Source organism: Tetrao urogallus, assembly GCF_951394365.1.
Source record: "Tetrao urogallus genome assembly, chromosome: 2".
Lineage (NCBI taxonomy): Eukaryota > Metazoa > Chordata > Aves > Galliformes > Phasianidae > Tetrao > Tetrao urogallus.
The window spans coordinates 72,314,395-72,330,151 of record NC_136814.1 but is presented as its reverse complement, the minus strand read 5'-3'; positions in this window follow the sequence as shown (position 1 = coordinate 72,330,151).

Genomic DNA, 15,757 nt, shown 5'->3' with positions numbered 1-15,757 from the left:
ACAGTAAATAGTTGGTCCCCCTCCTGCTTGTAAAGCTCCCTTCAAGTGCTGGATGGTCACAATGAGGTCTGCCTGGAGCCTTCTCTTCTCCAAGCTAAATAATCCCAACTCCCTATGCCTCTCTTCATAAGAGAAGTGCATAGCTGACATGCATCATAGTTTACTTGAGAGGGGAAAAGGTTGCATTTTGGAACAATTAGACTTATCAGTCCAGATGTGGTATGCAAGATAAACTCACTTTCATGCTACTTTGGCACAAGGAAATAATTTATCAATTGTGTTAATTATTATGTTAATTATTGGTATGCTGCATCATATCACTCCTGGTCAGATAACTGACTACAGTAGGCAAAAGTCTCCTCTATATTCTAGGTGAGGCAAAACTTGAAGAAACTCTTGTTATGATAATTTTTCAGAGGTGTAAAACTGATTAAAACTGTGGGAAAAGTTTGAAAGCTCATATTGCAGCCTTATAAAGAAGGTGATGCAGTTGCAGCTCGTCACAGAGAATGTCTTTGGCTTCCCACAATGATGCAAAACATTTGAGAAATGGGAGGATGGGAAACGGCTTTGGAATATAGGAGCACTTATTGTGGTGCATCAGCTTTGTCTGCCTCAAAAGCAAAGGCAAAAGATGAAAAATACACCAGTCCACTTTCATCTTTCCTGGATTCAATGAAATAATGGACATAAATGGACTGACCCATTCTCTGCTTCGTATAGACTGTAAATAATAACAGTGAACATACATTTGGGTGAGTTTTGATTTTCACAAATGAATCCAGCATTTTCAACTCTTTTTGTTGTTTAAAAATGTTACACAAGTTGAATTTTTTTACACTATCTATTATTTATGCACTATGCTCTGTTTTTCTTTTCCACTGTAATTCTTTACTCTTTTTTCTTTAGTTTGGCTGTTGGGTGCCTTGCTTTATTCTTTCATTGTCTGTTTGAAATTAACTGTATCAGTGTTCACTGTGTCAGATTTGAGCTAGGATATAGTTAACTGCCTTTGTAGTGTCTGCTATGGTGCAATGTTTCGGATTGAAGATGAAAATATTTTGATAACGCACAGATGTTGCTGAGCAGTACTTTCACAAAGTCAAGGAGTTTTCATCTTCTCATTCCACCATGCAATGTGTTTTAACCTAGTATTAAGCTAAGCACTATACGTTATGCCATTACTCTGACCATTTTAAAGATATACAAATCACTGCAAATTTCTGGGGTTTGTCTTGTGTATGCCAAACCCTATTTAACACCATCAGTGGTAAGAAAATTTTTCTTGACTTGATAGAAAAGCTACTACTACTACAGTCAATTCATTCCCTAACCTCTACAAAAGACATTATGAAGAAAATTAACTGCCCCAGCTAAAATCAGGAGAGATTAAATTTTATAACATAAAGACTTAATAAAAAAAAGTTCTGTATAAATTTTCAAAACTCTTATGGATATCATACTTATTTGGCCCAGCAGTATTTCTGTAACTGGTAAGGGCACCAACAGTCTTGCTGATGTGAATGAAAGCCAGCCTGGAATTTGATCTGGTTCATACTAAACCAATAATTGTAGGCACTCAACCTTGGAAGACTGAAAATACATCTAAGATAAAAATAATTTCTTCTGTCTTTAGAAAACATTTATAATTGAACAGAATAAAATAATTTAAGTTTCTTTAAAGCAAAGTTCTATGTCTTCTTCTGGTGAGATCATTGCTCTTGATTTGGAAGTTTTACATCATGATTTGAGTGTAAATTTATGTTTATAAAGTTCTGGTTTCTATGAAGTAATGACAAAATCTGAATGAATTATCTTTACAAAAGTATCTCCCTCTTCAGCAATTTCACAAATGTAGTTAACATTAACACTTGGAAAATGAATGTAATTCATATACTCCACTGCACCAAATTGAGAATGCACTCTATCACAACACTTGATAATTAAAACAAGTCATCGTGATGTATTTTTTAACAGAACAGGCTGGATAAGAAGAAAATCTCACTACAAGATATTCATGGATAGGTTGCACGCTAACATTGTGAGGGTTATCATTTATTCTTAAATAAGAAAACTATTGCTTTTAGAGTGTACCTGTTTTTAGCAAGATGTTTCATGTTCAGAAGTGTCTTAGACATAATTAATCTCCTGCAAGCATATTTGCCAAATGTTTAGATTAAATCTGAAGCCTTAATGAACATTTATCAGTTTGAAAGTGCACTGCTTGTGTGGCAATATTTTTCTTGTTTCAAACAGTGGAAAAGAAAAACTGGGAAAATATGTTTCCTGGGAACAAGCTTCAGATTCCTACAGAAAGGAATCCTTACTTATATTAGAGCAATCTACTCTATGCACAAAATACTGATGTTGCTAATCTACCCCAATTTTTCAGCCTGAATTTTTAAGCTTTCCTCCCAGATCCAGTAAGTATCATGAAGGAAACAAATCCTGTTAGTCATTGCTAAGCAAAAGAGGCACTGGAAAACAAAGTGATCTCACAAAAAACAATCACCTGAGGGGGGAAAAAAAAAAAGCAAGCAACAACAACAAATACCCCTGATAGCTCAGCTTTTGACGTATTCTGTGAATGTTTTAAATGTGCACAAATTGATTCTGGCATACAAGAACATGTGTCAGGACAAGGTGCAAGTATATGCTGTCCCCAGTATTCCTTCTGTCCTAATCCTACTGGAAAAAATTCAACACATGAGCAAATACAAACAGATGAATACAGAAGAAATCTTTTTTTTTTTTTTTTTTTTTTCCATCAGATAACTCATTTTGAATCACTGGTCTTATAAATATCCTTACAACAATTTTTCTTCAACCATCCAACACTTTATTTATTTATTTATTTTTAATTTTTTTTTCTTCTTTTCTTGGTTCCAAAAATAATTGAAATCTGGAAATCATATCTAAAATTATTGTCTATATAGCTAAACAAGAAATCTGTCATTAAACTTTATGTTGTAATGGTGTAGTGGTTGATGACAGTGTAAAAGGCATTTTGCGGGGATTGCAACAGAGTTGTAAGTAGTACAATAGTAGGATGGAGAGTGTTAGAAGGAATGCCAGAGCAGTAAAACCATAAATAAAAAACTAAAATAGTAGAGAAAAACAGTCAGTGAGAGAAAGATCCAAAGAGTAGAAGGCACAGGAGAAGTACAAACCATAAAATAAAGAACTTACTCTGGATCAACTCCGATAATAAGTTTCAGGGAAAGAAATCAATGGACTGACCAGTGATGCATAAATTGCTGGTAGCAGGAGTAAATAGGCAAATTATCAGCAATTTTAATTGACCAGAGGGATGACATACAAGAGACTCTACTTTCAGTAATAAACTTTGAAAAATACACTACAAGGGCTTCCATGAAAGACAAAGTACCTAAAGATGTTACCTCTGAGACAGGAAGACCTTCCTCTGGGAAGGGGAATTACAAGTTAAGGAAGTCAACCCCAACTATTATCAAGAAGATAAGCAACACTCAAATGAGGACTGAGAGTAATCATGAGTGAGTATGAGGAAATCCATTCTATCACACAGTCCAATTTGGCAAACATATATATAAAAAGCTTGGTGTCATGGAGATTTTTTTCCTGTCTTAGTTTAATCTATTCCTTCCTGACATTTTATCAAACTAGTAGGTTTGTAAAGTAAAGGTATTTGCCTGCACCCCAGGGAGGATAAGATTACCCTGACACACAGTTGTAATTTACAAATATGCAATATATTATACACTAGTAAAATACAAATTTTACAAATGCAACTTATTATTTTAGTATGAAGCATATTAAAATTTTCCTTTTATGAAGAAAAGCTGTTGCATTTAAATATTCTTCTTTAACTCACTGTTTTCAGAAACTAATCAAATAGTTCAGGAATTGCTCTCAATGAACAAATTTATGAAAATTAAACTCCCTCTACTAACAGTTGGGAAATAAGAAAAAAAAAAAGGAAAGGTTCATCAAATAGATTGCTTGCAATCTATTCAAGTAATCTCTATTCACAAAAGACAACAATCTGTTCAGTAAGCACTCATGATACTTATTGTTTATTGACACTCAGAATAAAGATCTGCAAAGGTGGTCCTTTCAATATTTGAACACTTTTATTACATTTTATCTTATTTAAACAGTCAGAAAAAATAATACTAAAGAAGTGATATAAAATGGAGAATTAGCAGAAGATACAAATCACCTCAAAATCTTTGGACTTAGGTCATTGCTTTATTCCCAAAAATTTAATTTAACCAAGTTAAAATCATTTATGTGGTTCATATTCTTCCTAAATTTTACCATCAGTATCTTCTGCTTTGAAGTCCTTCTCACTTTTTTCCTACCATCTTAATTGTGAGAGTTAGTTTTAATTCCAAGAATATCCCTTAAAAATATAGAGATCTTATCACACGAGGCAATGAATAAAATCTGCATATTTCAGATGAAAAATATCACTGTAAATTTTACTTTATGCAGATCTGTGGATCCAAGATTGGGGAGTTTGAACAAACTATGTGCCTAGTTTGGGCTTTTATGTTATTTAATTACAAATACACATCGTGGCACTTCCTCTTTCTCTTCTTCCATATATTGATATTTTAAATGTCTTTTTTTTTTTTTCCTAAAAGTTGTACAACGTGAATGCAGAAGTATTACAGTTAAAAAATTCATTGTGATCTTTCAGTATATAAATTGAGAGTATAATCAGAAAAGAAACTGACTCTACATGATTTGTTAGTGATAAGAAGGAATGATTTTAAACTAGAAGAGGGGAGAAGAAGATTTGTTATTAGGTGGAAATTTTTTACTCAGAGGGCGATGAGAGGCTGGAACAGATTGCCTAGAGAAGTTGTGGATGCCCCATCCCTGGAGGTGTTCAAAGCCACATTGGATGGGGCACCGGGCAATCTGATCTAGTGCCTGACTTAGTGGTTGGAAATGCTGTCCACAGCAGGGATGTTGGAACTGAATGATCTTTAAAGTCTCTTCCAATGAAAGCCATTCTATGTTCGTGTTAACAGAATTGAAATTTATACCAGATGTTTGAATAATTCAGTCACTGAAATATGCTTCAGCTAAACTGTAAAACTATATTCCTTTGATGATAATGGTAAATTCGTATTCTAACAATTAGAACCATAGAATCATAGAATCCGTAGAGTTGGAAGGGATCTTTAAAGGACATCTAGTCCAACTGTGTTGCAATGAACAGGGACACCACAGCTAGATCAGGTTGCTCAGGGCCTGATCCAGCCTTGCCCTTGAAAGTCTCCAGGGACAGGGAATCAACCACATTTCTGAATAACATGTTCCAGTGCCTCACCAGCCTCACTATAGGACTTTTTTCTTATAGTCATCCAACATTTTGGCATGCCTGGCCCACATTAAGTGTAGAGGAATTGTGTTAATCTGTATATAAAATATGCAATACATAAATACTGATTTTTTTTTTTTTTTTTTAAAACCTAAAGAAGAGGAATAAGGCATGACTGTGAAGAAAGGGATATCCTTCTCTGGTAAGATAAGTCTTATAAAAGTCTAGTAAACAGACATGGTTATTTTTTTTAGTTGAATATATGCTTGCAACTCCACACATTCCAGTTGAAAATGTATTTATGCCAACTAATAATGGAGTTGCAAATATACTAAAAAACTGATATTTTTCAGCAATCTTGAAACCTATTCTTAAATTCCTTTTTCAAAATGGAAAGTAGGGCTACCTGTTTTTCACTTTTCATAGGACTATTTATCCGAATGCATACAACTATTTACTGTAACTCGAGTTAGCACTCTACTGCGCCCTCCCCATTTCCTGGTTTCAGTCCAGACAATGCCAGTTGCACACTGATTGTGTCTGGTTATTGCCAAGCAATGAGTGCATGCCAAGCAATGAGTGCATGCTTGGGACTGTTCCAGGCCACAGCCCAGGGCAGGGAGTGTCCGCAGGATGAGCTGGGGTGAGCCATATGTGGCTTATGGGCCACAGGTTGGACATGCCTGAAATATATGTGGATATTACTTCCAGTCTACTATAATAATATCTAAAATAACAACACACCTATTTATATTCTATTTAGTTTCATCATTTAAAATAGTTGGTTAACAAATATTATTCATTCTGCCAAACTTATAATTAAGTCCAAGTCCATAAAGAATTTTTTTACCAGTTTAAATGCAATGGATTGACCTTCTCTGGCTGTCAGGTACCAGTCAAGTCACACTGTCACTCCTCCTCCTCAGCAAATAGAAATAGATGATACGTCAGGATACCAAGCAAAACAGACACAATTTAGGGCCACCTGTGGGTCCCCCATAAACGACAGTTCCATCCAGGGGCCTGCTCCTGTGTGGGTTCTCAATATGCTGCAGCTTCATACAGGGCACATCCATGTTCTGCACTGTGAGGTCCACAACAGGCTGCTCCAAGTGGTGCTCCATGGGCTTCAAGGGGACAGACTGCTCCACCATGGGCTTCTCCGTTGGCTTTAAGGGAATTTCTGCTCCAGCATCTGCAACATCTCTTCTTTCTTCTTCACTGACTTTGGTATCTGCACGCTTGTTTCTCTCACATTTTCTCACTCCATGCTCGAGAGCTGTGCTTTGGTGTTTTTTTAACCCTTTCTTAAATATTGCCAGCAGTGGGTCCTTTTTAGAGCCATCTGAGATTCGTTTCTATCTGACAATTGGCAGCTACTTATCCCTTCTCACAGAAGACAAATATGCAACTCTCAAAAACCTTTCCAATGCAACTTCAAAAAATGGATGGTTCTATCAGTTGCATTGCATATCTGTGCTACAAGATAATTTTTGAGATGCTTCTAAAAGGATAAAAGTTGATATATTCTTCATATAAGTTTGATAGTTCTCAGGGTTCATTAATCTCCCAGGAATAAAATGTTGAGCCAAATTTCAATAAAATCAATTGTCTGAATGCTCATAACTCAGGCTCTCTGAACTCAGGAATATTTTTCCCAGAGGATTTCACATCACTTTAATTTTTGTGTGCATGTGTGCTGTTCTCAATAATAACTACCATGAATAAATAGTTGAGAGATCAAAACTTCAAAATCTCTCATATAAAAGTGTTTATGGAACTACTGCTGTACTGTAGAAAAGAGTAGAGTAGATCTGTGAAGTTGCTGCTATGACTCACCCTTGGGATGTCCAGAGTAACCCCAACTATTAGGGTAGGACTGTAAGTGTGGGGGGGGATGCATGTGTGCCATGTGCACAGGACTGCCATGAGGGTATCTGCCCCAAACTGACATGCTAAAAAGGAAGACAGTTAGTTCCAGCAAGATTAAGCAGTGACTGAGAAACTACCAGGAGAAAGCAAAGTTCTTTTAAACAGGCATCAGGGCAGGATGGAGATTTGCCAGGTGGGGATATGCAGGAGGGATCTGGCACCCCTGCTTGGGCCAGAGGTGAGGGATGCACTGGGCCCCTGGGGTCAGTTGCAGAGCTGGGAAACATGTAGCTGTTTGTTTATGCTTTGTAAGTGCCTGGTGATTCATTTAGGTGAGATTTATCACTAATGTTGATATTGAACTTTGCTAAAAGGTTGTTAATAAATCAGTAAACTGCTTCGATCCTAATTTCATTGAAACAATGTGAACTGACTGTTTTTCCCCTGTGATAGGATCTAGCCCAGTACAGTTCTATTTTACCCAAGGCCAGAAATGCTGTTGTTGTTTCCTTAGTGCACAATCTCACAAAGTTTTCCTTTCTTTCAGCATGCTGTGACTGGGGAAAGTGATTATAGGCAGACCAAACAATCCAGAAATTATTGTTTAAGAAGGGACTGAATCCTGCAATGAAAACATCAGACCTAATGTTTCTTTCTGAACGTCTTTTTCCCAACTAGAAAATTTGGACTGAATTCAGTACTGAATTTATCACTTCACCTTTCTTTTGTTATTCAGATAGAAATTCCCTCCTGGTTTTAGCCCAGGCAAAAGAACAAAATTAAAGAAGAATCTAAAACATCCCCGATGAGATAATATGATTTCATTACTATAATGAACTATAATTTCAGGAGTCACTTCTATGTTCTGTCCTTCCTCTTCCCTACTGTACTGGCCTCGTCTACGTAGACCATAATCTCTTGTACTTGTTTCTGCTAGAAATATTGATATTTATCTAAACAAAAAATACTACCATAGCAACATGGCAAGATTGTTGTCACTATAACAATTTACAAGGCATATTCTGTTGAAGCTTTATCCCATGAGATGAAAAATCTAGATATGGAAACCTTGGGACTGAGGGAGTATTTAAATGTATTTTTATCTTCAAAGGCAAATTTGCTTCTACTAGACTGAAATATAAAATACTGTAACTTCTTTTTTTTGTTGTTGTTTTAAAAGAAACATGAATATTTCAATTTGGACAAACAAATATCAACACCTGAAAATTTCACAGCTATTCATATATTTATATATATTTATCTCCACTAATTGAATGCAAACCATTTATGTAAACTGCTTGATTGTTGAAAATTCAAGTTAAAGACTTTAAGTCTGAAGTCTGTTAGAATCAAACAGACACTTAAGTGTTATACTTAATAGGAATCCAAATCCCTCAGAAGGAGGTAAGCATTTGGAGCAGGTATGAGATTAGATTAAGATACTAGACAATTAGGATTTTTCATTTATTTCTGCCTGGGCCACCCAGAGCTTGCTTCAGGCTTATTTCCAAGGAAAATCATTCATCTGAAAGATGTATTATCTATTTCGTAACTTAAAATTTTAAAATTCTCCTACACTTTCCTGGAAAGTAATGACATTTGTAGTGACTGTTAAGAGCTGTCTAAATCTCTTAAGATCTCTTTGCTAGAACTTTGGCAGAAGGATTGAGTCCTGTGCTCTGTCAGTGTTGTATTCTATGTAAAATCTCCATAAGAAATTACCTAGATGCTCAACATTCACATCTGTACAAGCTCCAGTAGTCTGCAAGATTCACAGAGATTGAAAAGAGAGCAAGCACAGGTGAAATAGTAAATTCATGTGCAGAGTCATATGTGCTACACGTGTGTTAAAAAGATCTACTAAGACATAACTATAGCCCCCCTTTTAAATTTAACTTTAAAGAATTGCTTTCTTTTTGCTTTCCCTTGCATTCAGGCACTGGTCTATTATTTGTAAATTTCTTTACAAATTGGCAATTGTTGGCTGGTCAAATGAATAGATCAAGGATAGGTTCAGAAGATATAAAGAATTCCTTAATGATAACATTATGAAATGACAATTGATATTATAATAAAAATAATAAATCAGAGAAGAAAAATAAAACAGCTTTTAGGTTGTGTTAGCAGACAATGTTTTCTTGGTAAAAAAACTTTATAGGGATATATGTTCATAGAATCATATAGAATCCTTTGAGTTGGAAAGGACTCTTAAAAGCCATCTAGACCAGCTCCTGTGCAATGAACAGGGACATCCACAGCTTGATTAGGTTGCTCAGAGCCTTGTCCACTCTGACCTCGAATGTCTGCAGGGGTGGGGCGTCCACCAGTACTCTGTTAATTAAACCAAAACCTGAAGATGCTTTCTTGCCTCCTCACATCTGATCTGGAAGAGTCTCATGCTATGTCTGATTGCAGATTATCCAAAGGCTACATTCTTTAGGTTTGCAAGACTTGTTAATAACATCTACAATCACAGATATTATCACACTTAGCTGACTTGGAAAAAAAAGAAATAATAATTGTAGCTTACAATTACCTGGTAGAAGTTCATATTTCAGCTTGAACTTTTAAAGGATATATTACCAAGCAGAGATCTGTCTTTTCTGTAATAATTCTGCGACCTGACAGGCTCACCTCAGACGGGGAAATCTATGGAGGATGCATCTCATGTATCTTTCACTACTTTGTAATGACATTATTGGCATAATTCACCTGAACGAGCTTTAAACTAAGACTTAGAAATTCTAATTCTGGCACTAAACAGAAGATTTTTCTACACATAAGCTAGAAAATATTTATCTGTCTCTTCTTTGCTTGTTTACAATGTGGCAGACATATTAACTGCTCGGTGCCACTTGAAATGATTCAAAGTGTACTGTTCTGCCTCCAGCATCCATTACAAAAGGGTACGGAACTCTTATAGGTCATGAGTTACATCTGGCAATCACTTATAAATTTCTCAGATACTCAGTGCCATCTTTAATGACATTAGACATTCATCATGTGAATAACATCCTTAGGGGCTGATTATCTGAAAAACTACTTCATCACAAATCCTAAGTCAATTGCTCTTGCACAAACACCTAGTACCATTTGAGACACTGAGGACCAAGCAGTATCAGCATAGAGGTCTGGTTCTTCCTAGGGACCATAAGAAGCAGGGCTCAACCCAGAGTCCCCCAGGGCAGGGCCTAGCAGCTGGAGACTGTTCCATGTCCCAGGAAGTAATGTGAAGGCTCTGGGGCAGTCCAAACTGCAGCCTCCTGAGGATCAGAGCAGATTGAGGCCAAGACCATCTTCAGGCCAGGTTCAGAAGAAATGCATCCATGCTTTGGCATAGGCATTGTTGAAAATCTACTGTAGCATAGCTAAGGCAGGAGCCAAATGTGGGAGCTTTGACTCAACAGCATCTCCCAAAATGACAGAGGAGCCTGAGAGGCTTGTTCTAGGCACTTTTCCATACTTTTTAACTGAAGTGCCAGGACAACCCACAGATTCTTGTGCAGTTCTCTCTTGACAGAGAACTGGCTTTAAACAGAGAAAGCTAAACTTTTAGGAGAAATTTTCTGGAGTCTAACACATGAAGCAAATATATTACAAAAATCAGATCCTTCTAGCGAAGAAACTGGTGGTCCACGTAGAGAAGATGCTTAAGATAGGCTGAATCAAGCCCTAGATGTTCATTGGAAGATTTCAATTAGAAATATATTCTTTCTGTTTTGTGTTCTGAGAGAACTAAGCAGAGGAGTATCAGGTTGCTTTATTAAAAAAAAAGAAAAAGGAAATCATTTTCTTTACATCCGATCCCATCTGATTTGGCACAAGTCCTTATCACTTGAATCAATTCAATAAATGTTTCAGGTCAATATTTTTATATATATTTGATGCATGAAAGGTCATATGCATTTATGCATTTGTCAGAAAGAAAAAAGCCATCTGAAGTTGGTATTTTAGGAGGACTTTACTTAGAACTTTACCCATTCATTTCCTCCCCCCAGCAGTATTGAATTCTCTAGCTTTCAACTTCCCTTCACCAAGACAAGTTGCAGATAACAGTGTTTTGTGTGCTTATGTTCAAAATTTAACTCCTGAGCTCTTAAGCACGAGGTTCCTACTTGCTTGCTGCACGTGGTACAGGCTGTCTGAAAAGTTTTGTGCCACCTGGACTGAAACAATGGCATGTCCTGAATCCTCCAAGTAATAACAAGACATGAGACAGAATCACTGATTAGTATTGTCAATCAAACATTGCTATTCTAATTGTAGACTAAATTAATCAGGAAAACAGTTTTGGTACTGTAGAGAGGGATTCTTTAAAGAACTGGCCTCAGAAATATGGAATCCTGGAAAGAAGTGAATACTGTGGCTGAAGGAAAGATTCTGCAAGAGGAAGAAGATCCTAGAGTTAAAACAAGATGCATGGAAATGAATAGCAGAACAGTGGCACTGGCCAGGAACCTTGACCACTGACACCTGAGATTGGTAACCCTGCTGTGGCATGGCAACAAACAACATAACCTTCTGCCAAACTTCCCTACAACTGGCAAGTATGTCATAAACAAAGAACACGCTTATCTACCTGGTCAGTGTTGACAATGTAAGTTATTTTTGTGGATTAATGACCATCTATTTTATGAAGATTTACTTTGTTTCTCCTGGCTGAGAAAGCCTTCCTACACTGTCCTTCAATATGATAAGTCATGATCTCCATAAGGAAAAATATCCTTTCAAAACAGCCAGAAAGGCCTTGGTACATTGAGATATTCTTGCAGGCCTCCACCTTTGATCCCTGAGCGTTAAGAACCAGAATCACTGCTCACTGTAGTAGTAAGTTTGCCAGTATTTACTGAGACTCAAAATGGTCATAAGTTTGGAAAATATATTCAAAATACCAGAGGACCCTGAGAAATAAATTTGACCAATTTCATATATTATGGTCAAGATCACACAAATTTTAAAAGGAATTTCATCATTTTCTGCTTCATTATTAATCTTTCATTGTGTGCTAAGTCATATCTAATATTGACTTAGGTTTAGTTTGTTTGTTTTTTTCCTTTGTTGTTGTTTTTTGTTGTTTTGTTTTCTGTATTTATTTACTTATGTCTTGCCAGAGAGTGATCTTCCATAAATACTGAAAGACTGATCAGGAAGAGAAAAGTACCACAGTATTTCACATTAGCGTACTCTGGGATGCCTGTTGACATTTTTACTGATAAAGATTCTTGATGCAAAAGCACATTTTCTTGGTGAAGCCTGCCAAGTGTATACGTACACAAAGAATAAGGTGGGGGGGTGGGGAGGAGGGGTGGAAGAGGAGGAAAGAAAAAGAAAAAGAAAAAAGGAAAAAGCATGCAATTCTGGCATGAATTCTAACAGAAACAGTTTTACTTGTAGATTCAGCTCAACAGAATCAATTTCTCTTGTGAAAACTAGGTGCAAATATTGGCTTTTGTGTGATGAGGGCTTATATGCTTCATTAAGATGCTGAGCACTATCCCTGAGTGCCAAACACCTCCTGTGAGTGATTCTGTGGCTGCAGTCTCACAGGATTTAGAAGTACTGGCTTTGCATTAACATTTGTTTCAAACCTATGGGCTTTAATCTACTGAAATTACTTTCAAAACCGCATGTTGACTTGACTAAGAAGATGGCCCAAATATAGAGAAATAGAAGAGTACAGGGGCCTAGCTGGTTAATTGAATGCAGTCATCTGAAATTTCAGGAAAGAGATGTTTAGACTTTTAGTCCATAATTGGAACACAGTGTCTGTTCCACAAGTCCTGTGAATAACGAGTAACGAAACAAATCACACTAAGAAATTTGAGACCTCTATTTAAAAGCCATAAGCTACAAACTGTATTTTGCCACACAGAAAGACCTCTAAGTAGTTATTTATTTATTTTTAGAGAGTTCTTTTCCTTATTAATATTTGACATTTTTGAAATAATAACTTGCCTAGACAGTCATGAAAGTTAGAAGATTCTGTCCTGCACTGACTATTGAAGTTAAGGAAAAAATAAGAAAAGAACAACTAAGCAAGAGTGGTTTGAACACATGGGCAAAACAACTACAAAGTCACCAAAAAGATTTTTAATATCATAGGCAAATATGTCAAGACAAAAGCTGTCACTGTTTTAAAGGCTGATCATGTAGAATTTTGATTTACAATCAGAACTGTTGTAGAGAAATGGAAAGTCAAGCTGCGTTATAAGGGGTAAAAATTCTTTCTGCCAGCTGAAAGGCACGTTCTAAAGCCTAGATGTGTCTAGTATGAAAAAGAGTGTGACATGATCAGCAAGATCAGCAAGCAGAAACAAAAATTCCTTTTGCTTTTTTAAAGATTACCACAGAGTAGGATATCTAAATTTTTTTTTTAATTATCATAAATCTTTGCTTGCAGTTTCAAAATAACCTTTTTATAATACACAGTCATTCCCATTAAACCCTTTGAAGTATTCCTTGGAAGATACCAAATCTTGGAAATTCTGAATGAATGAAATTCTGGAGGAAAAGTAAGAATTTCAAACTAAATCTCATAGAAATGATTAGCAGAAAGAAATAAAAGAACATTTTATTATATTAATTTGAACTTCTAGATGATTTGCATATCAGTGCATATTCTAATAGCAGATAGTGACAATATGCTAGTTAATAAATCTGGAGAAAACACAGAGATAGTATTCTTTCATGAGGTTACTGCTTTTAAAAACTATTTCATATTGGGAACTATACAGAAGTATCAAACAATATGCCGATCTAAAGTTTTCCCTATTAGAAATCTCTGAAATCTAAATTTATCTTGCACATTATAAAAAATGTGGAGCTGAGTAAGCATTGTGGCAGATTGACAGATTCTTATCACTGGATGAGAAATTGCAAAGCCTAACTTTATTTGTTGCTTAAGTGAATTGAATCAGAAGAGACGTAGCCAAAGCACTGAAAATTTAGAACTGAAAATTCCTCATTATCTTGTGGCAGAATAACAGTGGTCTAATTCGTAATACACCACAATACAGCAAATCTTTCAATGTAGTTAAAAATCAGTAGAATTAGACACTTCTTTTTTTTTAATCAACATACAGTCAGCCAGGAAAATTCATTGACACAAAGAATCACTGAGATATTGTCTATGCTAGAAGCTGGGAAAGGCTATGAGAACAGCCTTTAAAGGCTATAATATCTGCTATAGTATCTGTGGGTGTCCAGTGTAGAGAGAAAAAGAAACTGAAAAGAAGTTGTACAGGACATTATGTCTCTATACATATGCTTGTACGTTTACATTTATGTACTGTATCTAGACTATCATTCATTGCCTAGAACCCTGGAAAAATACAAATGATAGGCACTCCTCTTCCACAAACCACGTCCCCACAGCCATAAGTACTCTTTGAATTAGGCAAGGCATTCGTCTATCAAGGTACTCACATGTACCAAGGTATTCACATGTGTTTAAGTCTTTTGTATAAAGTTGTCAAAGCTAGTCTAACTTTACAGAAGCCAGAGAAGACACTGCTTCCAGAAGGCAAGTCGTTTTATCTCACAGACAGAATGTCAGATTGATTACCTTCTTGTATTTCTTTTTTTTATTGAAATGAGTCTACATTAATTATCTAGAATTTAATCAACTAACTATTTAGAGACTAATACACATTAGATCAGTTCTATCCTTAGTGTCTATGTTCTGTCAATGAAGAGAGGCATCTTCAGAAGCTATTTATCCCATTATAAAATAGATGTCTAAGGTGGATGAAAGGATTCCAGAATGCTTGGTTCTCTCCATTCAGCACAGGAACAGTCAAACTGGCCAGCTGTCATGAAGCAATGTATAGATTTTATCATACAGAGTTTTTTCCTCATCTGTGATAGCAAGACATACAGAGAGACAATCCAGTCCGAAGAAACTCAAATAAATTAGGATTTTAACACAGTATTTTCTCCATATTTTTACTTACACATAAAAAATATCTTTCCCAAATCAGTATAGTCATACTGCATGCTACTTTGAAGCTGCCAAGAAGTTTATTAATGGCATACAAGAAGGTCGCTGTGACACTGCTAAGAAAGTGTGGATATAGAAATTTAAAGATGCGTTGATTAATTTCACAGAGGTAAATACCCAGTGCTGAATAACTGTCTCTGTTTAATTATCTTGTCAAAAGGTTTTGACAAAGACCTTCAGTGGGTTACTGAATAAACCTGAACTGCAGATTACCTGTATTGAATTATTTATTCTTTCAGAGTCTTTAATAGAATCGATTTAATCAGTTCTATTTTCTTATCAATTTTCTGCTTCTCTTCAGTCCATTATTTTACTACAAGGTTTTCTGTCAACTTAGATATTATTGGGGTTCTTTTTCTTGTTTGTTTTTGTTTTGTTTCGTGTGTTTTTTTTTAAGATTTGTTGTTGTTTTGAGTTTTGGGTATGCATGTGTGTTGTTGTTTTTTTTTCCCCTTTTCTGTTTGGTCTAAGACTGTGTTTTAACACACATTTTAGATGTTTCTTGATATCTTTATCTGGTCTTCTGAACCTATCAATTAATCATAGAGCATAATGTTATTTTTCTTTTCCTT